Here is a 22,895-nt window from a genome sequence, read left to right on the forward strand (position 1 = left end):
TTTTTTTAAGCTGTTTGGAAGTTGGTCTAATTTCCTTAGACACCCACGTAGGAAAGTCAGGGGTTTGTTTCAGGGGAGGTTAAGTCTTTTAACCAAAGCGATGGACAAAGAGCTCAAAGGCAGCTGCTCTGGAGCTGAAGCTCAGATGCCAGCCCCCTGAGCTGTCCCGTTTTGCACGGTTCCCCGTGACGGCCGTGGGAGGCGCGTGGATGGGCTCTCGCTGCGTGGGGTGGCCTGGGGGTGACGGTCTCCCCTGTCCTGCTCCTGGCTCCGCGTCAGGCCAGGGGCTGCAAAAAAGGACAACGCGCTCGTGGGTGGAGCAGCGAGGGCAAGAGGAGATCAGATGTATCCTGAGTGCATGGGAGATGTCTCCATCCTGGGGCCGAGGGTTTGCATTCGAGACTTTGGAAAGGAGAGGGAGCGCCACGCACTGCTTCTCTGACAGCCGGAGCCCAGAGCCAGTGGGGTTTAGTCTTCTAAAAAACCAAAACTCGCCTCCTCCAGAGGTACCTTCTTTGTTATGTGGATTAAATAAACCCTTTAGCAAAGAAGGGGGGAAACCCCCCCCTTCTGCCAGGGGGTCCTGGCCCTTCCTTCCCCTGGGACAGGGGTTTGTGGCGGCGGGGGGGCGTGCATACCTCCCCCCGTGCAGCTGGGGGAAGCCGTTTGCTTCCTTCTGAATTGGGGAAATGTGAAGCGTTGAACACTCACTTCCCAAAACTAATGAAACTGTGCTTTCCCCGGCTCTCCGCCCTGACTTTTCTGAGGACAAATGTGTGTTAGCCTCCTGAAGCCCCTACCACAAACACAGAACCAATTGCACGGGTTTCTCTCTGTTAGTTTTTCACCCTGTGCGTGCTGTGGGAGTAAGAGAGGAGCGGAGAGGGCCCATGCTGAGTGAAAAGCTGAGAAACCTGAACTGAAGGTGTGCTAATGCTTGTCGCTCTCCTGCTGGATAAAAGGTTTTGTTTTGGACAACAGTCCAGTGCCTGAGGCCGGTGGTCCCGGCTCCACCACGAGCCTGGTGCTGCCTGGGAGCTGGAGATGCGTTTGACCACAGGGAAAATGAGAAAGCAAAGCGGGCTTTAAGCGAGCCCCTGCCAAGAGGCGCAAAGCGCGGCTCCCCTGGGGCTGGAGGCAGCATCTCCCCGCGCAGCCGGCGTCGGGATGCTCCTGGTGCGGCCCGATGCCGGGAGCACGCGGTGCCCAGGGCATGGCACCCTGCCTGCCATTGCTTCAGCCTCGGGGGTAGGGAGGCGAGCGTGTGGGTGTGCGTGTGTGCGAGCCTCTCGAGCTGCATGGAGGCAAGAGCCGAGAGGCTTCCTGTTTCCTTTTTAAGGTTTAACAGAATTTGAAAGCAGCCGCCGCCGCGACCTGGACCAATGATCTGGGCAGAGCGGCGGGGGAGTTTCGGCTCAGGGTGCCTGGCGCCCGTTACGAATGCCAGCCTCGCTCTCCCGGCCCCACGTGGAGCCCCCACGCTCCCTTCGACCCCCGGCCTGCCAGGGTAAGGTGCTGTTATGCTGCGGGGCGAGGCTTTGCGAGCGGTTTAAAACGCGGCTTACTTTAGCTGCTGGCTGTGAATTGCAGAATGTGTAACATACGCGCAATAGACTTTGCGCTGCCTTGCGCTGCTGTGTGTTGCTTGGCGCCGGGCTCCCTGCCCGCAGCAGAGGGTGAATATTTTAAATTTTGCGCTGCGAGCGCTGGCTGCTGGTTGGGTTTCGGGCTTTGCCTCGTCCTGCTGCGGGTCCCTGAGCACCGGGTGGGGGGGAGCTCTGCCTGGGGAGCCCTGGCTGCGGTGGGGTGGTGGGAGGATTTTAGGGGGTGCCCTGGGAGGTGCGGGGGGGCGAGGCAGGGGCAGCCTCAGCACATGGGACCCCCGCTCTGCCTGGCTACGAGGGGTCCCCCCTCTGCCTCTCCTGGCACCGTCCCAGCGCCTCCGAGCCTTCCCAGGCTCTCGTTTGCCCCCGCCATGGGTGGGCGAGCACCCCGCTGGCCAGGGGCCCTGTCCAGCCCCCCGGTGAGCCCCAGGCTGGGGGGTCCCCGGGCTAGCGCTGGGATGTGCTCCGTGGGTCTCTGCCCGCAGGCGGGAGCTGGGCTGCTCGGCCCTTCGGGGGGCTTTGCAGAGGGGCAGCAGCTCTGCTGGGGCACGGCACGGAGACGGGGGGAGATGGGACACAGAGGGTCCCTGCCACCCATCAGCAGCACCCCGGGGGTCCCATGCCCGGGTAACAGCGGGCGGCAGCTCCCGGCAGGAGCCTGGCACGGCCGGGGCTGGGGGCCGGGCTCCTCTGGCGTCATGCCTCGGTACCCAGAGTGCTTAGTCACCTTTCTGGGGTTTTATTTTTATGCTGCGCTCACAAGCTGTTTGCATGCCCTCCCTTGGGCTTTGGGCGAGGAAAGGCAGCAGTGAGGTGTCCTCCTGCCGCTCCTGGGCTCCCGCCACACAGGATCTGCCATTTTCTGCCATGGGAAGCAAACGCATCCATCTAATTCATCCCAAACCACGCTTGCCTGGGCTCTGCTCGTGGTCTGTCCTGGAACCGAGGGGCTCTGCGAGGGGTTTAGCAGCCCAAGGGCTGCCTGTAGAAGCCTGGGGTCCTCCCTCAGCTTTCGGCCTCAGGGACATCCCCTGGAAGCGCGTCCCCCTCCAGCCCCACGCAGAGACTCTTTCCTTTCCTTGATGTTATTTTTTTTTGCTTTTAATCTCGGTTGGTTGGCGCCTTCCAAGGTCCCCGGTGTGGCTGCGGGGGAGAGCGTGGCTTCTCCAGCCCATCCCATGGACCGCAGTGCTGGATCAGCCACCCCGTGCATCTCCCCACGGCTTCGCCGCCGGCGTTGGGGACGGGGGTCCCTGGTGTGGTGGCCTTGTGGGCGCTGGAGCACGGCGCCTGTTCAAAACCAGGCCTGCCCCATCGCCGCCTTCCCCACCAAGTTCCTTTTTTCGGTTGGGGCGCGCAGTTTTTCGGCAACAGTGACCTCTGTCGGCATCGCCACCGCCGGGGCCCGGTGCCATCGGCTTGGCCCCCGCTGCCACCCGCCTGCATCCTGCCCATCCATCACCCCCTCGGCACCTGCCACCTCCCTCTTCCCATCTTCGGCACGGATGGGGAAATTCCTTGGGTCGAGGGGGCAAATCCTGCCCTGCGAGCGTTGCCTCCAGCCCCGGCTGCCGCGTAATCGCACGGCAAAGCCCTGGCGGCTGCTGCCGGTGTTTCGGTAAGCACACGTGCTGGGAGGCAGCTGCTGGCTCTGCTCAGAACCAGAGAAAAGTTACCAAAAGGTCTCCCGAGGACAGCCCAAAAATCGAAAACCCGGCGGGGATTTAATTTAAGAGCCGCGTGGCCAACCTCCGTGACTCATGTAAATAGAGATATTACAAATGGTGACTAATCCCGGTAGCATGTTCTGTGAATGTTTCATCTCCATTCTTGTTTCAAATGAGTATTTTTCACAATTTAAAATAATAATAATAAAAAAATACAGACGATTTTACAGGAAAGAGCGGAAGGAAGTGTTTTAGCGAAGCAGCCGGGTCGGTTTTGGCTCGGCGGAGGATGCTGAGCTGGTGTGACCGGCCACCGCTGCTCTGCTCTGCCCTCTGCGAGACGGCGGCTGCTGCCTGCACCCCTGCCTGCTCAGGCAGAGAGGCTTTGCCTCCTGGACAATGCTGCCAGCACCCATACGGCAGCCCGATGCGTGCCGTGCCGTGCCGGCGGGCCGAGAGCGGCTCAGCAGTTCGGGGCCGGCTGCAGGTGGCGGCGAGTTTTGGAGGGCTGTGGGGCCGCGGCGGCGGCCGGGGGAGTGACTCAGAGGTGCTTTGGGGCTCTGTGGTTTTGCTTTCATGGTTTTGCTGTGACTTAGTGACTTATTTTTTTGTTCCGTGGGAAGGCAGGTGCTGGCATGCCCAGCAGATCGGCCGTCCGGCAGGATCCCGGCCATCTCGTGGGATCCCGGCTGGCTGCTGGGGCATTTTGCAGGCGTTGCTTTTGCCCATACTGATTTCTGCAGCTGAATCCCACGGGCGATGCAGGTGGCGGCATCTCGCGGCACGTGGTCCCTTGGGACCCGCATCTCCCCGGGCTGTGGCGGCGGCAGGGACCGAGCATCCCCCAGGGCACGGCCGGGCACTCGGTCCCACTGGGAAAATCTGACTCAAAAGGATTTCTCTGCAGGGCTTCGTGCTCCAAAAACGCACACCACCAGTGCCCAAAATAAAAGATAAACCCAAACCTCCTGCTGCTGCTTCCTCAAAGGCACCTTCGCCCCACGCTCCCCGGCGTCCTCCTCCCTGGCGGCGGGGTTTGGCAGAAAAACGAAGCCAAGGCAGCGTTTCTAGGTTTGTTTTCTTTTTTTTTCCCCTGTAATTTTTCTTCTCTAGCTGTTTTTTTTTCCTGCCCTGACCCACGGTGCTGCGAGGGCTGAAGCTCTGCGAATCCAGTGGTTTCCCCAGGCAGCTGGCGCCGGCTGATGCTATCCCCCCTCCCCGCGCTGCCCTGGGCCCAGCTGGAATGGTTTCCACCAGTTTTGGGCTTCTTATTTTCTTTTTAAAGGAAAATTGGATTCTTGACAACGACAAAAATTTACCAAAAAAACCCCCCAACCCCCTTTCTGCAGAAAACTCTGGCTTTCCATAAAGCTCACAGCCGCAGGCTGGAGAGGTTCAGGGGTTGCTGGTGAACTGGATTTTGAAGCTGGGCCAGCAAACCGGCTTTTTCCAGGGCGATGCTAATGACTGCCAGCACATTTTCCGTTTTTGTTGCAATATTTGAGGGGGAAGGAGGTGGGAGGGGAGTGGGATGAGTGTTTTCTGACCCTGTGCGCATGTGCCAGCCCTCCTCCTCCTCCTGCCCATGGGATGCCCACCATCCCTGCAGGCAGGACATTTCCCACCGGCTCGCGCTCTGCTGGGGCAAGCTCCAGGGACGTCCCCAGGGAGCGCTGGATAAAGAGGACCACCCATCCCCTTGGCTTTGGGGCGATACCCAAGCGTTCGGGGCCACGGCACAGCGAGCGGCTGATGCTGCTGCCAGGTAGCCGGTGTCGGGCTCCGACGCCTCTGGACCTCCGCAGCTCCTGGGTTCATCTGGGGGCTTGCGATCCCTTGAGGCCCAGCCAAGTTGGCCATGAAACAACACTCTGCTTCCAGCGCCGGGCTCCCGCGGCCGCATGCTGAAATAATTAGGGAGGAGGGATCGTGTGCCGGTCCCTCGCCCCGCTTCCCGCTCCGCTTGCGCAGCGCCCGCCGGCTGCCCCAGCCCTTCGGCGCAGGGGAAAGCCAGAAGCTGCTGGTGGGAGCGGGAGCCGGCAGCGTCGGTGCTTTAGTGAGGATAAATTCACCTATAAAGAGCGCGAGGCTTGGTGATGGGATGTGAAACAGCCCAAGGGGTCTGCAGGGATGGAGCAGTTCAAAACACCATGGAAATAGATAATTAACCCTTGAGTTCCCTCTACATATTACAATAAGCATCGTCACCGTAGCCAGCCTCTTCTACGGGCTGTCGCTGCAAGGGAGTGGCTGCCAGCATCTCGATGTGAGTGAATTTTGCTTCTCATATGAGAAATTGGTGAAAGCCACAGATGAGAATATGAAGGGGCTGGTGTTTTGGTGTTTTGCACTGGCCCGCAGGCGCTCGTGCTTATCAGATAAGCCAGAGCATCAGCTGTCGGCCATCCCCGCGGCGGCTCCCTCGGGCACGGCTGGCGGCGAGCAAGTGGCAGGCTCGGCCCGGCGCTGCGGCTGCACGGGTTGCTGCCGAAGCGACTGCGGCAAAGCTGAGGTTAGGAGCTGTCGGTGACAGCGCTGGAAGGGTTAAAGCCACCACCGAGCGGTGGGGATGCGCTGGCTGGAGGCGTCGAGGGACTGACGCCGTGGGTGCTCCCTGGGATGCTCGGCCGGAGCCCCGGCAGGGAGGTACGGCCACGGGGCACCTGGCGTTGCCAAACCCTGCCAGATCCGAGCTGCTGCTGCAGCCGCTCCGGTGTTGTAAACCCATTTTTTTAAATAGCGTGAATTTGCGAAAGGCTGATTAAAGCAGCCTCCGCGTTACCCCCTCCTGGGGCTGTTCACCGCCGCCTGACTCATCTCTGAACTCCAGCTGAATCAGGGAGCAAAAACCTGCCGGTAAGCCATTCTCGGGTCAGTTCATTCTCTGGAAACACATAAGAACCGTACTCCTGGCCTCACCGAAATCATGCAAAACAGAAATTGAGTGTGAAAAACCAGGGCGGGGGACACAAGCAGGGCGACAGCCACCGCCCCGCAGCGGGAGAGGGGGAAAGGGTCCCTTAGGTGGGGAGGGACAGGGCTTGGAGCGGGTGAGCATCTCGGGTGGGCGCTGGCTGGAGCTGCTCCCTGGGGAACGGGGACGGTTTCCATCACCCACATGGCAGCGAGCAGCCTTTCCCATGAGGTTTGCAGGGAGGTCACGGCTTTTTTTAGTCCATCTGATGGGAATGGGGGGAAAAAACAGAGCGCTTCCCAGCGGACAGGCTGGAAGAGCATCCACGTGCCCAAGGGCTTGGGGATGCATGGCCTGGCTGAAGGACCGGCGAGTCCAGGGCCACTCGGCAGAGCCTCCCGCCACCCCCCGGGACAGCAGATTTTGGTGCCTGCATCTCATCCCCTCCCCAGCCCCTGCTCCCACCGCGGTCCCCGTGGGTTTGGCTGCAAGCCCTGGGAAACGAGACCTTTCCCAGCAAAGGCCCTTTCCGATGAGAAAAAAAATCCTGAGCCTTTCCCGATGGGTGTCGCTGGCCGCTTCGGGGGAAGCGGGAGCGCCCATCGGCCGTGAGAAATTCCCCCTTCCCCACGTCTGGTGACCAGGCCGTATAAACCCGCCGGCACGTCCCGGGCCGGGAGCTGCGGCGAGGAGAGGCCAGGTAGGATGTCGGATGGATTTGTTATGGTCCGAGAGGCGCAGGGGATCCGCGTGCGGCTTTCAGTGCTGGCGTCCGAAACTGGTGTGCGCGGGGTCTGGTACGGGAGGATACACCTGCGGCCGGGAAGCCAGGGGCTCTGTGCCAAGAGGGGATGCCGGTACCCCAGCCGGCGGGGTAAAGTGGAGACTCTGCACCTGAAGGGGCTACAATTTGCCCTGGCTGATGGCCTTTTTATCTGCCCTAAGGACACGCGCTGTCCTTTGCCCAGTATGGCCCGCTCTCGCAAGTCCTAAAGATGCTAAAGCCCAACTTTCCTCTGTTTCCCCGACATTCCCCCCATTATTTCCATTAACGCTTAATATTTATGCATTAATGGCATTCAAGCAGAAACTGTGCAGGTTTTGGCTGTGGGCTTTCCCCAGAGAAGCTGATATTAAACCCTTGTCATTAAATGCCAGTAAAAGGGGAAGCGCGGGAAGCGAAGGGATGAATCCCTGGGGCAAAGCCCCTGTGGTTGAGCATCCTGCCCCGGGCGCACGCCGCCTGCATCCGAGGTGGCCCGAAGCCCCGGCCGATTGCCACCCTGCAGCACAAAACCGCGCTGGCGTAAACCTGGAGGCAAGGGGGTGAAACATCCACGCGCGGGGTCCCGCTCTGGTCCTGCGTCCGGCATTCTTGTTACTGCTAACGAAGATCTCGTTCCTCCATAGGTGATTCCCTGGCTCTTTGCTGAAACTGAAGCAGCAGAAGAGGTTTTTCAAGCTGCATAAACGAAAAAGAAAGGCTATTTTTTCCCCCGAGGTGTCGTTAAGCCGGGCTGGCCGGTGGTGCTCAGAAACACGCGGCGCGGGCGCTGGAGGAGGCAGCGGCGGGTGAGTCAGCAGGAGCGCGGCTGTCCCGCTGGGAGCAGAGACCGAGGCGGGGTTTGGGCTGGGTTTTTTTTTCCCCTCCTAATTATTTTGGTCATCGTCGCTTAATGGTGGGAAATAAGTGACATTTGTACCCGTGCAGCCAGCACTTTTGGTTTTTTTTTAACCCGTTCCCATGAAAACATACCCAGCTCTGATGTTTTCTCTCCCCATCGCAGGCGCTGGCTCCAGCGGATGCAGGGAAGGAGCGGCGGTGCGGGTGAGTCTCTCCATGGGATGGGTGGCTTTGGGACGGGTGGTCTGGGGTGCCCTGTGCACCCCGCAAGGCACCGAGCTGGGGGGGACCACCCGGACGGGGAAAGCACCCGCGCAGGAGCTCCTTACCTTCGAAGCCCCAGGGCTGGGGAGGGCCCTCTGAGAGCATCAGCGGCTCAGCTCGTCTGCTGGAAACTTGTGTTTTTTTGAGGCCGTGCAGTTCCAGTAAATGAAAGCAGGGCTGCCGTATCGTGGGCCACGTGACGAGGGTTTTTGGTAATTTGGTGCCCGTTTGACGAAGAAGAAGAAAGGAAAAACCCCACAGAGCAGTGGGGCGGCGGGAGGTGCTGTGCCTCGCGTGGGCTCGCCGGCCAAAAATGAGTCAGCAGCAAGTGTGGCTGCTGCAGGAGAGGGGAGAGTAGCGCCCCGGGACGCTCTTCCCCTTCTGCTGCCATCCCTCCTCCTCCTCCTGGTGTTGGTGCTAGTGCTGCTGGTGCTGGTGCTGGTGGTGCTGTGCGGGGGCCGTGCAGGGATGCTGCGTCTCGCCCGGGCATCAGCTTTTGCCTCGGCCCCGCTCTCCTCTGGTCCTCCTGCGGAGAAGCAGCCCCGGGGCTGCAGGAACCTGCACCCAGGCAGCTGCATGGGCGCAAGCGAGGGGGCCCGTCTCCGTGGCCTTCGGGTAACCCCAGTTGTCTCTCACCGGGAAGCGCCTGGGTGTCCCCATGCCTGCATGGCAGAGGAAGAAAAATCATTTTTGAACCCAGGCGCGTGTTAATCACGGCATCCTTAAACCAACCACAAAACCCACTTTTAAGCCTGAGCGCGCGGTTGCGTTGTGCTGACAAAAGGGGTTAATGGTGCCCGCGGGACCAAAGCAAGGTGTCCGGCTTTCGGCTTCCCCACCCCTCGGCTCTGGGGTGCCAGTGGGTGCACGGCTCCGGCCGGGGGCTCCGTCACCCGAGTCACGCCGCAGCCCCAGGGCTGGGCGTGGATTGGTGATGGCAGGTATCCAAACCCAACGTTTCCTGGGAATTTCAGCTCACAGGGAATTAAAAAAAAAAAAAAAACAAAAAAAAAACCAGCTCTGAATTAGAGCAAAGCTGAATATTTTTTAAATCCCTGGATTTCCCAGGGGGCTGTAGCGGAGGCACCCGGGGGAGCTGCGGGGACGAGGGCTGCGCCCGGGGCTGGGCAGAAAAAAAGCATGGTCATGGCCGAGGCGGAGAAACAGGAACTGTTCCTTCGTGAGAACTTACAGGGAAATTGGTTTAAAGAACTGAGAGGAGCCGAAGGATTAAACCAGGCAGGGTATCGAGTCTTGAGATGAAGACATGGGCAGCTCCAGCTGCGGCTGCCTCCCTGCCCGCTCCACGCAGAGCTGGGGGCTCAGGGCCGTATCCAGCGCCCGTTTGGATACCTCCAAGGATGCCAAGCCCATATTTTGTACGGCTGGGTTTATATTGCCCTTCCCAGCGCCGGGCGCCAGCTAGCCCTTGCTCCCCCCTCGTCTGAGGTTGTAACCGCCAGCAAAGGCATCGGCACGGCTTTGGCTCGCCGTGCTGGAGAGCATCGCCGGGAGCCGTGCAGGGATGCAGGGAGCTGACTCCAGCTGGAAACCGCCTGCCCGTGCCGCCATGCCTCCCTGGCACGTGCTGCCGTGCATCCCTGGCACGGCAGCTGCCCACCTCTGCCGGCGGCCCGGCGCCCATCCCCTCCCCTGCCGCCCTGCGGCACGGCGGCGGCGGAGGAAAGAGCTCGTACCACGCCGTTTGTCGCGCCTCGAAACCGAAACTAATGCTGGCTGTAGGTGGGGATTTCTCTCCGAGCGTCAAAGCGGTGCTCCAGCCTGGCCCCCGCCAACGCGCTGCCTGCGCCCTTGCCCGCAAGCCAGCCGGCGGGCAGGAGGCGGCCAGGCGGGAAGGAGGGTGGCTGCAGCCGTGCCGCCCACCCAGCCGCTCCCCACCACCACTGTGCTGGGCTTCCCGGGGGGCTCTGCCTGGGAAGGGGTGTGGTGTGCGGCTTTCCAGCACTTTGGGGCCTTCCAGATTTTAGAGATTTTATTTTTTGTTAAATATTTGCCACCTGGGACCAAATCCCGGCCTGAAGGTGCCCCTCCCCGTGCTCGCTGGGCTCTTCCAGCGCAGGCACAGCACTACAACGAGGCAGGTCTAGTCCCTGGCTGTTGCACTGCTTTCAGCAATTGCTAAATATATTTTTTTCTACCCGTGTAGAAAATTTTCCATATTTTCATAATAGTATTTCATGCTGTATTTTTAAAATTCACATTTATCAACCACGTATGCAGCAGATTTGACGGTCTGGTATCTAGGGACATCAGTAATTTCATTCCTACTCAGAGTATTTGTTTTTAAATGTAATAAAATCCACATTTGTAGCCATGACAGTCACTGCGGCCGGCAGCAGTCTCCTCTTGTGTGCATCAGAAATTCGGTCGCTAGAAAAATCAGGACAACCATGTCGCCCCGGCTTGTTGGAAAAGTGTGGGTCCCGGCAAAACCGAACTGCTTTTTACGTCCGCCGTCGTCAGCGACGGGAGAAACGGCTGTTTGCAAGCAGGGCCGGGGATTTTCGGAGATTCCTGGTAAAGCAAAGCACAAAATGCACTGGGGTTTTGTGCCGGGTGCTGCTCGCAGGCTTAGGCAGGAGGAAGAAGCGGACTTTCCCACACCGGCTTCGCTCCCCGGCCATGGAAAGGAATTCCCGAAGCATTGCCGCGAGTCATTCCCAAAGCACGGCAGCCGCAGAGCTTTGCAAAACCCCCAAAGCACTCTTCTTACTTTCGTTATCACTCGTAAAATAAAAGCAGGCGCACGATGCGCGTGATTCAGCAAAGCCGTCCGGCCCCAGCTGCTCGTCCTCCTGTCCCGCGCCCTCCGCGCTCCATAATCCCGAAACGGGGAAAGACGGAGGGACTCGGAGCACCGAATCTGGCTTTTCCTGCGGGAGGTTTATTGCTCTTTTATGAATTTACGCAGGCTCTCAAACCTGCTTGAAATGGTGCGCTGTGCTGGATTATCCCCTTCGTTTTCTGACCGAGATCCGGATTATTCCCTTCATTTTCTGATATATATCTCTCTATGTTCTGACAGAAGTATTTCTGATGCACGTATTTTCTGCTATACATTTTTTTAAGTGGTGGAGGAATGCAGTGAATCCTCTCGGGATGCATTTTCCCGGCTTGCCCCACTTGTCCCAGACCGCCAGATTTTAATTCCCCCCCCCCCCCTTAGTTTTGATTACGCACAGCTGCTCTTAGCTATTTTCTCCCGAGGAAAGGCTTGCAATAAGGGGCTTTGGGCCGCACGTCGGTGCGCTTGGAAAAACCGCGCGGCAGGCGCGAGAAAGCGTCGGTAATTCCTGGTTTAAGTTGTGCTTTGTTAGTCCTGGCTTATGTCGCGGCCTCTGCTCCAAAGGCTGACGTTAATTAAAACAATTAGGCGGGTTTCATGTGCGAAGGGAGCGTAGGTATGTATCAGTTAAGCCAGTTGGGGGGGGGGGATTTTTTAAAAAAAGGGATTATTTTGGCAAAGGGGGGAAAAGGGTTATTTTGATAACGGGGAAACAAGGGGGGGAGCCGCTTTGGGTTCATTCGGCGGGGTTTGGGGGCCGGTTTGTGAAACGCCGCTTTCCAGCACTTTCTGGCCGGGGCAGTTCCCGCCGAGGGCTGCAGGGGGGGTTGCGAAGAAGGAAATGGCGCGGCCGGGGCCGGGGAGGTGCTGCTCCGCGCCGCTCCGCGCCGCTCCGCGCCCGCGGGACCGCTCCGCGCCCCGGCCCCCCCGGCGGCTTCACCGCCGGCACCGCGAGAGTATTCTTGAGGTTTCCCGTAGTTTTAATGCTTCCAATATTTCCCATATTTCCCATATTTTAAATGCTTTCAATATTTTTAATATTTCCCGTATTTTAAATGCTTTCAATATTTTCAATATTTTTTATATTTCCCATCTTTTAAACGCTTTCAATATTTTTAATATTTCCCATATTTTAAATGCTTTCAATATTTTCAATATTTCCCATATTTTAAATGCTTTCAATATTTTTAATATTTCCCATATTTCAAATGCTTTCAATATTTTTAATATTTCCCATATTTCCCATATTTTAAATGCTTTCAATACTTTCAATATTTTAATATTTCCCATATTTTAAATGCTTTCAGTATTTTTAATATTTTCAGCATTTTTAAACTTTTTCATCATTTAAAATCTTTTTAATCTTTTTAACATTTTCCATATTTTTAATGTTTTCAATATTTTAAATTTTTTTTGTATTTTCAGCGTCTTAAATTTTGTCATAATTTAAAATCTTTTAATTTTTTTTATATTTTCAGCATTTTCAACTTTCTCCTCATTTAAAATATTTTTAATATTTCCCACATTTTTAATATTTCCAACACTTTAAATATTTTTTAATATTTTCAGCATTTCCAACTTTTTCCTCATTTAAAATATGTTGAATATTTTCAATATTTAAAATATTTTCCATAGTTTCAACATTTTCAACATGTTCAACATTTTTTAATGTTTTCAGCACTTTCAACATTTAAAATATCTTTTAATATTTTCAACATTTTCAAGGTTTGTTTTCAACATTTAAAATCTTTTTTAATATTTTCAACGTTTTCAATGTTTTCAACATTAGAAATATTTTTTAATATTTCCAACATTTCCAACGTTTTCAACGTCTTTGCTATCGTCGGGATTGCCACTACTTTCCATGCCCGCATCCCCAGCTGGGCTGGAAAGCGCGGAGCCCCCCAGCAGGGCAGAGCCCCTAAAACCTCGCCGGGGCCCGTCCCAGCGCCCCGGCTGGCGCCGGGCTGGGTTGAACCCCAGCTGAGCCATCGTGGCTGCCACCACCGGAGTGACACCGGGACAGCCGGGGTGACACCCGCCCCGCCGCCCTCCCGTCTCACGGCTGCCAACTGGGCGCTCCTCTCCTTCAGGAGCTCTTCACCGATTTCACTCTTGCTCGCTAGCGAACCCGCCACGCGCCCCTGTGCCGAGGCTTCGACACCAACCTCTCGTTAGGGCTCGGCGGCTGTTGGACACAGGCGGCGCGGCGGGGTGGGTGCTCCGGCCGGCAGCCTCCTGCGCACCGCCGGCGCAGGCACTCGGGTTTCTGGTACTGGTACTTCCCAAGCCCCCGCGCCTTTCCGAAGGCCTGTGAGGCGGAGGGAGGGTGCCACCAGCTTGCTTGGCACCCAGGCGAGATGGAGTGGGTGCTTTTGAGGGAGTTGCCATCCATCCCCCCTTCCTGTACATAAATATTTTCTACACTTGAGCTTTTTTATTAGCAGAGTCGAGCTGATGGCTCAGGGCTCCTCGGGTCCAAATTCCTGGCTGGTATCCCAAAATATTTGCCCCTCTCTTGCCCCTCGCATCCTTCTGGGGCTGCCTGGGAGGCTGGCGTCTCGGTGCCCTGAATAAAAGCCCTTCATTAAAGGTGGGTGCCCAGAGGACCACCGGCACCGCTGGGTTTTGCAGGGATGGGAGCCGTGGCAATGGAACCGTGGGCTGCGCCGTCGTTACACTCGCGCGCCGAAGCGATGCTCTGCCGGGGAAGATGATGGCAACCCGGCTCGTGGGTGAGTTCGGGAGGCCGAGGGCTCGGCACCTGCCTGAGGCGGAGGGCTCGGGCGGCTCGCTGCAAGGGTTTTCTGCTGGCAGGGACGTTATGCTGCGGTAATAACAAATTCGGGTGGGAAGAGGCCAGTGAGCCTGTTCCCCAGCTGACAGAAGTGATTTGTAGCTTCCAGCAGCTAAGCTGGCGCAGCAGAAGTGCTGAGCAAGCGCTTTTTCGCAGGAGCTGAAGCAAGGGAGGGCTCCAGCCCAGAGCTGGCACCGGGGGCTTTAGGGAGGGCGACCAGCTCTGGACTAACGGCCCCTCCGCGCTGGCTGCCGCCCTGCTCCCCCTTCGGCTGCGAGATGGGGAAGGCGCCGGGGTTTGGGGAGTGGGGCCCAGCGCGTCGCACGCCTCCCGGCGATGCTCTATAACGGGCTGTGGTTTGACCCCAAGTGGGAGGGTTTAGCCTGATATACCATTTATTTGCATAGCCTTGTCTGAAATGAGTGTTTCAGGCCAGTTTCCCCGGGCTCGGCATCCCAAACGCCCACCAGAGCCGAGTCGCCGCCGGGGTGTTTCAGACAGAGCGGCGGGGAGGCGGCTGCCTGCGCCCGTTATCGCCGTGCACATCGCGGCCGATGCAACCGCCGTGCCCGCCAAGGCGGAGGCGTCGGCGGGGCTGGCAGCACCAAGGGTTCCCCACCTCCTGCCCCAAAGTTCCCCCGAAGGGCCAGCCGGCTCCTGGGAGCATCATTGCCCACTTCCCAACAGCTCTCAGCAGGGCAGGCGGAGAGCCCTTTGGGATGGGGAGCATGTCCCTGCGCTGGGATGGGGTGCAGGAGGGGTGCTGAGGGTGTGGGAGGGATGCCAGGGGTGCAGGAGGGATGCTGCGGGTGCAGGGCGATGCCAGGGCTGCAAGAGGGATGCTGGGGGTGCAGGAGGGGTGCCAGAGGTGCGGGAGGGATGCTGGGGGTGCAGGAGGGATGCCGGGGCTGTGGGAGGGATGCTGGGGGTGCAGGAGGGATGCCGGGGGTGCAGGAGGGATGCCAGGGGTGCAGAGGGATGCCAGGGGTGCGGAAGGGATGCCGGGTGTGCAGGGGGATGCTGGGTGTGCAGGAGGGATGCTGGGGGTGCGGGAGGGATGCTGGGGGTGCAGGGGGATGCCGGGGGTGCAGGAGGGATGCTGGGGCTGTGGGAGGGATGCCAGGATTGCAGGAGGGATGCTGGGGATGCTGGGGGTGCAGGAGGGATGGCGGGGGTGCAGGGCGATGCCAGGGCTGCAAGAGGGATGCTGGGGGTGCAGGAGGGATGCTGGGGCTGTGGGAGGGATGCTGGGGGTGCAGGGGGATGGCGGGGTTGCAGGAGGGATGCTGGGGGTGCAGGGGGATGCTGGGGGTGCAGGAGGGATGCCAGGGGTGCAGAGGGATGCCAGGGGTGCGGAAGGGATGCCGGGTGTGCAGGGGGATGCTGGGGGTGCAGGAGGGATGCCAGGGGTGCAGAGGGATGCCAGGGGTGCGGAAGGGATGCCGGGTGTGCAGGGGGATGCTGGGTGTGCAGGAGGGATGCTGGGGGTGCGGGAGGGATGCTGGGTGTGCAGGAGGGATGCTGGGGGTGCGGGAGGGATGCTGGGTGTGCAGGAGGGATGCTGGGGGTGCGGGAGGGATGCCACTGAGCACAAAGCTGTGGCTGCACATCTCAAGGGTTTTGGCACCTCGGAGGTGCCACTCGACAGGAGAGTTTCAAAGCTGATTTTGTGTTTCCTTGGGCTCGGTGCCGTTGGTGAGGGCTCACCGGCACTGCTGCCGTACGGCAGGTGCTTGCTGGGACACGGGGAGACCCGAGCGCCTGCGTGGCGGGGAGCCCGTGCCGGCAGACGGCGAGGGGTGCCTGGCGCGTGCCGCTACGCAGAGCAAATCTGCCGGTGTCAATTTGTGCTCTAAAAGCGTTTTTTCGCTGCCTGCGTGCTCGAGATGTCGAGTGATCTCAGAATGACTCAGAAAAGAGGGAATAGGCTTGCCGAAAGAAACCACTGGGCTGTACAGCCAGGGCAGGGCGCGCAGCGGGGCTCCCCACGATTCGAGGGCCAGCCGGCAGCAGGCTCCGCTTGCCTCGCCAGGGTCGGGCAACACTTTCTCACCCTCTTTGGTTTTTTTTTTTTGGAAAGCAAAGAATTGGGTGCTTGCAAGCAAATACACACATTGCAAACAAATACACACATTGCAAACAAATAGAAGCCTTGCAAATAAATACAAGCATTGCAAACAAATACAAACCTTGCAAATATATACAATACTGCAGATAAATCCAAACCTTGCTAACAAATCCAAACCCTGCAAACAAACGCAAGCCTTGCAAACAAATACAAACCTTGCAAACAAATACAAACCTTGCAAACAAATGCAAGCCTTACAAATAAATACAAGTGTGCTTGTATTTGAGGTGTACCATCACGGTACGATCGCGGTCCCGAGCAAGTGAGCAAAGCTCCATGGCTGGCAGGAGGGGAGCAGCCAAAAATGCAGCTTTGGGGTGGTTTTTTGGGGTTGGTTTTCCTTCAAGCTGTGCCTGGCTTTTTGGGCTGGAATGTAAGGAAATGGATGCGTCTCCCTTATCTTACGCATGCCCGGGAGTGAATTCCTTGCTCTTCCCGATGGCCCCTGTTTGTCCTGGCTGGGGAGGGATGCGATGGGGAGGTAGTCAAAAGCCCTTCTAAATTTAAGCCGGGCCTGAGGAGGAGCTTTGGTGGCGGCTCCCATGTGGGGCTCGGCGTGGGTAACACGTGAGGCCGCCACGCTCCACGAGCCTCGCTTAAATGTCAGGGACCTCACAAACACCGCGGGTGCCTTCTCTCACCATCCCCAAAGGTTTTTTAAAATATATATTTTTATGTAAATACATTCTTGTCAAACCACAAGCTGTTTCTCAGTTTTGTTTTCAGCGAGCTTTGATGAAAAGATTGGCATCTCCTGGCTCAGGCGATGGCGAGAGGCTGAGCCGGGCGATGTGCCGGGGATGCCGGGAGCACCCAGGCGGGACGCAGCCCGAGAGGGAATCTGTTCTCCCAGTCATCCTGCCGGAGCAGGGGTGGGATTTCCCTCGGCACCCCTCCTTGCTGGGGACCAGGGCACGGAAAACTCCCGTTTTCTGCTCCCCAGGCTTAGGTTTCACCCAGCACATCACAGCGACCAGCCCCAAAAATTCCTCCTGGGGCTCATTTATTGATATTTTTTTTCAGAGTAATTCTTAGAGAGGCAAATTGCCAAACCCACCTGAAAGTCCCCGTATGATTTTCCAGGTGGGTTTCAATTTCAAACCAGCTGTTACCATTTTGCCGGCTTCGGGTAAAACCCGTCTCTCGCCAAGGTAGGAGGTGATCACCCCCAGACAGACCCAGCAGCGTTTGAAAAATTGCGATGGAGCAAAATCAGATCAACCACAGATTCATTTTTCCCCCATCTTCTTTCGTCCGGCTGCCCAAAAGATGCTCAAACGGCAGCAAAACCGTTTGCAAAGGGGGAGCCTGCAGCCCACAGCTGCCCAGAAATGCTGCTAGATTAGTGGCTGGAATTGTCCAATATTCTGGTTTCTTCACGTGTGGTAAATGGTGTAGTAAAAGCCTGGTGCGTAGCCCAATTTCAGGGCACTCTCTGTGTTTCACTCTTTCCACATGAGTCAAACTAAAATGATTTTTTCTCAATCTTACAAGTGGGGTTAATGCTCCCCTTCAGCGAGCGGCAAATATTACTGCGACCGACGGGGTGTTTAATCACGCTGCAGAGAAATGGATGAGTCAAAATACGAATTTATCGAACCCTACCTATTTTAGCTGCTTTTTGACTCTGGTTTTAAAACGATGACGTGGAGAGGGGGAGCGTTTGACTTGAGCAGCAGCGGGACGAAAATAGTGAAGTGGAAATTCACCTTCAGCTTGACATCCAGCCCTCCGCGGGCGAGATTTTAAATTAAATATCTTGAGAAGTGATCCTTTGCCTGGCTGATGCTGTTTCAGCTCAGCGCGCCCGGCTCCATCCTCCGCCCGGGGGCCGACGGCGTGGGAAGGGGGCAGCGGCCGCGGGGGATGAGTGGGGTGCAGGGTGGGGTTTTTGGGGCGCTTTTGGTCATTATTTCTCAGCGCTAAATAGAGGAAGAATAAGTTTCAAACGAAGCGTGTTTTGTTTTGTCACAGGAAGTGGAGAGAGCATTGGGAGAGCCCTGAGAGATTGACTTTAAAAATATATATATATATGTATTCTGGCCAAAAAATGCGATGTATTTGTGTCCGTCATAAAGAGGGGGTAAATCTGGCTGAGGGGGGGAGCGGGGCAGCAGGACCCCCCTCCCCAAGCATGCCGGGGGGCAGCGGCTGGGGGCTGCGGTGGTCCGGCGGAGGAAGGCAGCCCTTCCCGGGGCGGCAGCCGGCAGCCGAGCCCCGCGCCGGGGAGGCCGAAATTGTGGCCAGCTCCCGGCGAGGGGCGAGCGCCCCTTCGGTGCCTCCGCTTCGGGAAACCGTTTGAGCTTTTTTTCGGGCAGGGCTTGGGCTCCGGCGCTGACGGCAGCGGCAGCCTCAGGAAAAGGAGCTGGGTTTCACAATGTCTCATTCCTCCCCCAGCCGGGCTGCCCCGCCGGGCGTGCTAATTCTTTGAAAAACCCCAAAATTGGTTATTTCAAAGCTGGGGGTTCACCGAGGATGCAGCGCATCACTTCCCTCTCCGGCAGCCCGGGAGAGCATCGCGCTGCCCCGGCCGTAAACCCCGCCGACCCGGGGTGGGGGACGGCTGCCAGCCTTTCCTTTCAGTTTAACCACCCCCCCAAAAAATGCCAAATTTAAGCCCCCCTGGCCCACGAGGGCTGGCAGTGGCCAAAATCAGCTCTCGCCGTTGGGCTTTGCTCGCTGGCGTTTGGATGACTTTCATTTTATTTTTTACAAAATACCTTCATCCTGCGGTAATAATTTGCTTTTTTGGTTTCGCTATTAATATTGAATAGGTGCTAGATTGGCGGCGTTTGTTTTCGGTGGTAAATAACAGCTCAACTGATTTAATCCACGTCGCGATTAGAAAAGGCGAGCTTGGCAGGGATGGCTGGGATGGCTTCGCGCCGACGGCTGGGAAAATACAGCGGAAAACGCTGTTCGGGATGGGGAAAAATCCAGTGGGTTTCATCGGGATGGATTTGGCTTCTCCTGGGATGGGGAAATGCAAATAATTCAAATTAAAGTGAGGATGCTCGGGCAGGGCAGGGGGGTGGGCTCGGGCTGGCTCGGCGCTGCCCGGCGCTGCCCTGCGGCTTGTCCCTGCCTTTGGGACAAAAATTTGGCCGAGTGATCATTTTGGGGTTAAATCTGCCTTTTTTCTCGTTGCGCTGTGGCTTTTCTCTGCCTGTATTCAAGGCTGTACCGTCGCTGAAAGGTTGCAAACAGTTTTGGGAACAAGATGTCTGCCTAAAGCATGACAGAATTGGCCACAAATTGCAGATGAGACTGATAACAAAAGCCAACAACATAAAATATGTAGAAAAACAACACGTTAAAGGCTACAAGACCACTGAAGGGCTTTTTTGTGTGTTTTTTTAACCAGTTCTCTCGTGATGGAAGTGAAAACACATGAAAAGAGAAATGCCTTTTTTTTTTTTTTCTCTCTTCAATCAGATGCTCCCTCACCAAACCATGGTTGAACCCAGTGGCCGGGCTGCTGCCGGGCAGCGCAGCGCTGCCGGCACCTCCTGGGTGCAGGCAGCCCCTGCCTGCACCTGCCCCGGTCGGCCGCACCGTCACCCCCCGGCCCGGTGACTTTTAAAGCTTCATTTTTGCAGCCAGCGAGGGCAGTTGAATGGGTTTGGTTTGGTTTTTTTTTTTTTTAACCTTAAATATATTTCACATGCAGCACGCCGGTAACTCAGGTTTTTTCTCAAAGCAAAGGGGAAAACAGCCTGCAGCTACCTGCCGGGGGGGGAGTTTTCTTTGTTTGAATAAATCAGGCTTAGCTCAGAAATTAGGATGAGGTTTTTGTTTTTGTTCTACTTATTTAATCTTTGTTTTTATAAATAAATACAAATAACTCAAACTGAAACTCGATGGCTTTGGTGATAATAAAAGAGCAGCCCTGGGGAAATTTTCTTCATTAACATGTTCTTTCACAGCCCACACTCGGGGTTTCGGTAGGAAAACTGCTTAACCTTTTCAGCAGCAGAAGCAAATGCTTTTTGAAGTCCAGGCACGCTAAAACCCGGGGTTCGCATCGCGGAGCTGGTTGCGCATCACGGGGCTTTGCCTTCCTTTTAGGGGCCACGGGTGGAGAAGAAATGATCTCACCCCCCAGCAGCACGGGGGCCCGCTGCCCTCTCCCCCCCCGATTCTCCCCTTTTCCCCATGCCAGGAGGGAAAACATTAAAAAAACAAGAAAATATTAAAAAAAACCCCAACTGCTGCTTTTTTTGTTGTTGTTTTTTTGGTTTTGTGGGGCAGCTCTGTGCTCTACCAGCTCTCTTACAACATACTAGTTTTTAGTATTTGCAGCTCACTTCCTGTATGAGGTTAGTTTGTTTATCATAAAAACCCTATTTTTAAACCCATTTCTGCCAATAAGTAATTTGAATGTCAATGTCAGGCGCTCGTGGCCGTTCCCCTCCCCGTCCCGGCTGACGGGGGAGGGCTCCGCCGCCGCTGCCGGCCCCGGGAGGGATGGGTGCTGAGATGCTGGGCCACCGGCACACCGTGGGCCCCAGCACCCCCACGTCCCCTGCCCCAGGTCTCCTCCGATGCTCACGGGGTTTATTGGTGTGTTTCAGGGAAAAAAAGAAAAAGGATTTCGGAAAAATCCTATGCTTTTTTAAGACGGGGCCATGCGCAGCCATCCCATGGCTGCAGCGATGGCGTGGGGACGCTCCGGGATGCGGTGAGGCAGAGGTGCAGCTCTTGTTGCCTTTTCCCTTCGCTCTTGCTCCTATGCTCTTTGCATCCTTCCTCGCATCCTACCCTTCAGCCTGCGCCGTTACAGAGACGCCAATTAGAGCCAATTAGCGCCGGAGCCGCATGCCGGCGTGGGCAGCGGAGGGGATGCTCGGGGAAGCCGTGCTTTGCTGCCATGTGCATCCCCCCTTGGGGAATGGCTATCGCGCCGTCTTCCAACTTTATTTCCCCTAATTAATAGCCAAGGTAATTATGTCTTTGTCAAAAAATCTTTCGCTTGGCGCGTGACGTCCAGACTCGCGCCAAGATGAAGCATGTTTCAATTAGCGGCAGCCCACCAGGCTGGGAAGCGAAGGCTCCTCGCATGCCCTCCTGGGAAAATTAACATATGAGCCCGTCAAAAGGCCGGCGAGGAGAAATTCATCAAATCGGGGAAGAAAAGGCCTCGGATCCCCATGAGGGTCCCTGCCCTTGCCCAGCCCTGGCCCCAGCGAGCAATGCGGCACCAAGCAAGCCACTGCTGCCACAGCCGAGGTCTTCTTGGCTCCGTAGGACCGGCCTTTGTAGGTACGGTGGTGTCGCCAGCAGGAATAACCCCTCAGTCTCGCTTTTATAGGGTAGCTTAATCATTGCAGGTCTTAATTTTAAAATTCCCCAGAAAAGACCCGGAATAGGTTTGGGATGCCGGGGAAGGGCAGCAGAGGGTGGGTAAGTGGCTTGCAGGCACCTTGCAGAGCCCTTGCTGGTGGGCAGCAGGAAGGTCCCCTTGGTCCTACCATCCTTGGGTTTGTCTTATACTGTATAAATATATGCCCAGCCCCGTTATAGTGTCTATAATGCCCCTGTATTGCTTCTAGGGACCTCCCTGGCCACACGCCTGCAGCCAGCAGTCTCCCATCCCCATCCACGCTGGGTTTGACCAGAGGAGAGGTCGACCATCCTAGAACCTGCCAGAAACACGAGAAAACCCGCTGGAAACAGTGAGCTTTGTTGCAATATGAAAATCAAATGCAAAGCTTGGTGGGTATTTTTAGCTGTTTAAGGCTCAACAGGTGTTTGAAAGGTCAGAGGCGAGTTATTGGAAAAAAAAAAAATTATATATATACACACAGAGAGAGGGAGCCTGGCAGCATGGTGGTGTCGCTCCCGCGGCACTGGAAGGCCGCGTCGCGGCAGCCGTCAGCTGTTCGGCTCTGCCGCAGCTGTGGTGTTCAGCCCACGTCCGATGGGTGCTTTGGCTTGGGTGCCCCCCACAAGCCCCCCCCGGCGAGCGCGACACGCAACGTTAGCACCCTCCGGGGATCTCGGCGTCGGCTTTGGTTGCTCATCATTCCCGAGGCAGGCAGGGGCTAAGGCATGTGGGAATGTCCTGGGTTGGGTTGGAGCTGGTCTGGCCAGGCTGAGGGCTTGGGTATCCTCAGCAGCGCGTGCAGAAGGCAGTCGTGAGTGTTTGGGGAGTGGAGGTGTGTAGAAAGGCTTCCTTCCGATGGACGCGGGGCTCTGTGGCGGTGAGGCTTTCAGATGGGTTTTTCCATGAGCAAATTTTCTTTTTTTTGCCTTTTCAAGGAATAAAGGAAGTTGGTCATCCTTAAAACAAAATTGCATGTGGTTTTAATTAGTTGCTAAAGCAAAAATGTAAGACCACGGAAAGAAAGGGCCTGTCTCTTGGGGAGGATCCAGATAACGGGTCTTTGGTGGACCTGGGCCGTGACCACCTTGGACTTGGCCACGGCCAACCTGGACCGTGCCCACCTTGGACTTGGCCATGACCAACCTAGACCTGGCGCTGGCCAAGCTCACGCCCAAAGGCGAGATCCCGCTGGCGCTCTGCACCGCTGCGTGTTCCCGGCAGCACGGCGTTTCTCTTCCCTCTTGTCTCGCCGAGGTCATCGGGTTCGGGCAGGCAACGAGCTCCTTCCAACATGAGTCACGGCAAAGATAAATGGAGAGCACGAGGTGCGACAACTTGCCTGCGCAGGCCAGTGGGCTCCCAAACGCCGACAGGACCAAAGAGCCACGGGCAGAGAGGGGCTGGCAGCTGCCAGAGCCTTGGCTGGGCAATAAAGCCTTTTTTTTCAGTCAAAGAAGCCCCCAAAATAGCACCTGAAACCAATAAACTTCCCTTTCAGGAACTTCTGTAATTTGAAACACACACAAGAACAAAAAAAAAAAAAAAAAGAAAAAAAAAATCCAGAATTTTTTCACAAAGTTGTTTGTCAAGTAGGACGTTTTGGGGTTGTTTTGAAATCCATTCCAGCGGGTGGGTGCTGGGGTGCGGGAGCACTTGGCACGGCGGCACCCGGCGCGGGCTGCGGCTTCCCGGGGACTTCTCAATCTGCGTTTCCCCCCAGTTTCTTCCTGCCTTTCAGCCTTCCCGGCTGACGCGCGGTCCCACC

The 22,895-nt window shown here is 56.7% G+C and overlaps 1 long non-coding RNA gene across 1 annotated transcript; it reads left to right on the top strand.

Moving 5' to 3' along the window:
• The first annotated feature begins 1,407 nt into the window (after positions 1-1,407).
• Positions 1,408-22,536, top strand: LOC148053057 (uncharacterized). Its single transcript, XR_015708755.1, has 4 exons — positions 1,408-1,507; positions 7,596-7,757; positions 7,973-8,013; positions 21,357-22,536. It is a non-coding gene; the product is annotated as an uncharacterized LOC148053057 (long non-coding RNA).
• Positions 22,537-22,895: the final 359 nt, after the last annotated feature.

This window comes from Nipponia nippon, unplaced genomic scaffold (genome assembly GCF_047370975.1).
Source record: "Nipponia nippon isolate SJK-2023a ecotype South Korea unplaced genomic scaffold, ASM4737097v1 scaffold_4, whole genome shotgun sequence".
Taxonomy (NCBI): domain Eukaryota; kingdom Metazoa; phylum Chordata; class Aves; order Pelecaniformes; family Threskiornithidae; genus Nipponia; species Nipponia nippon.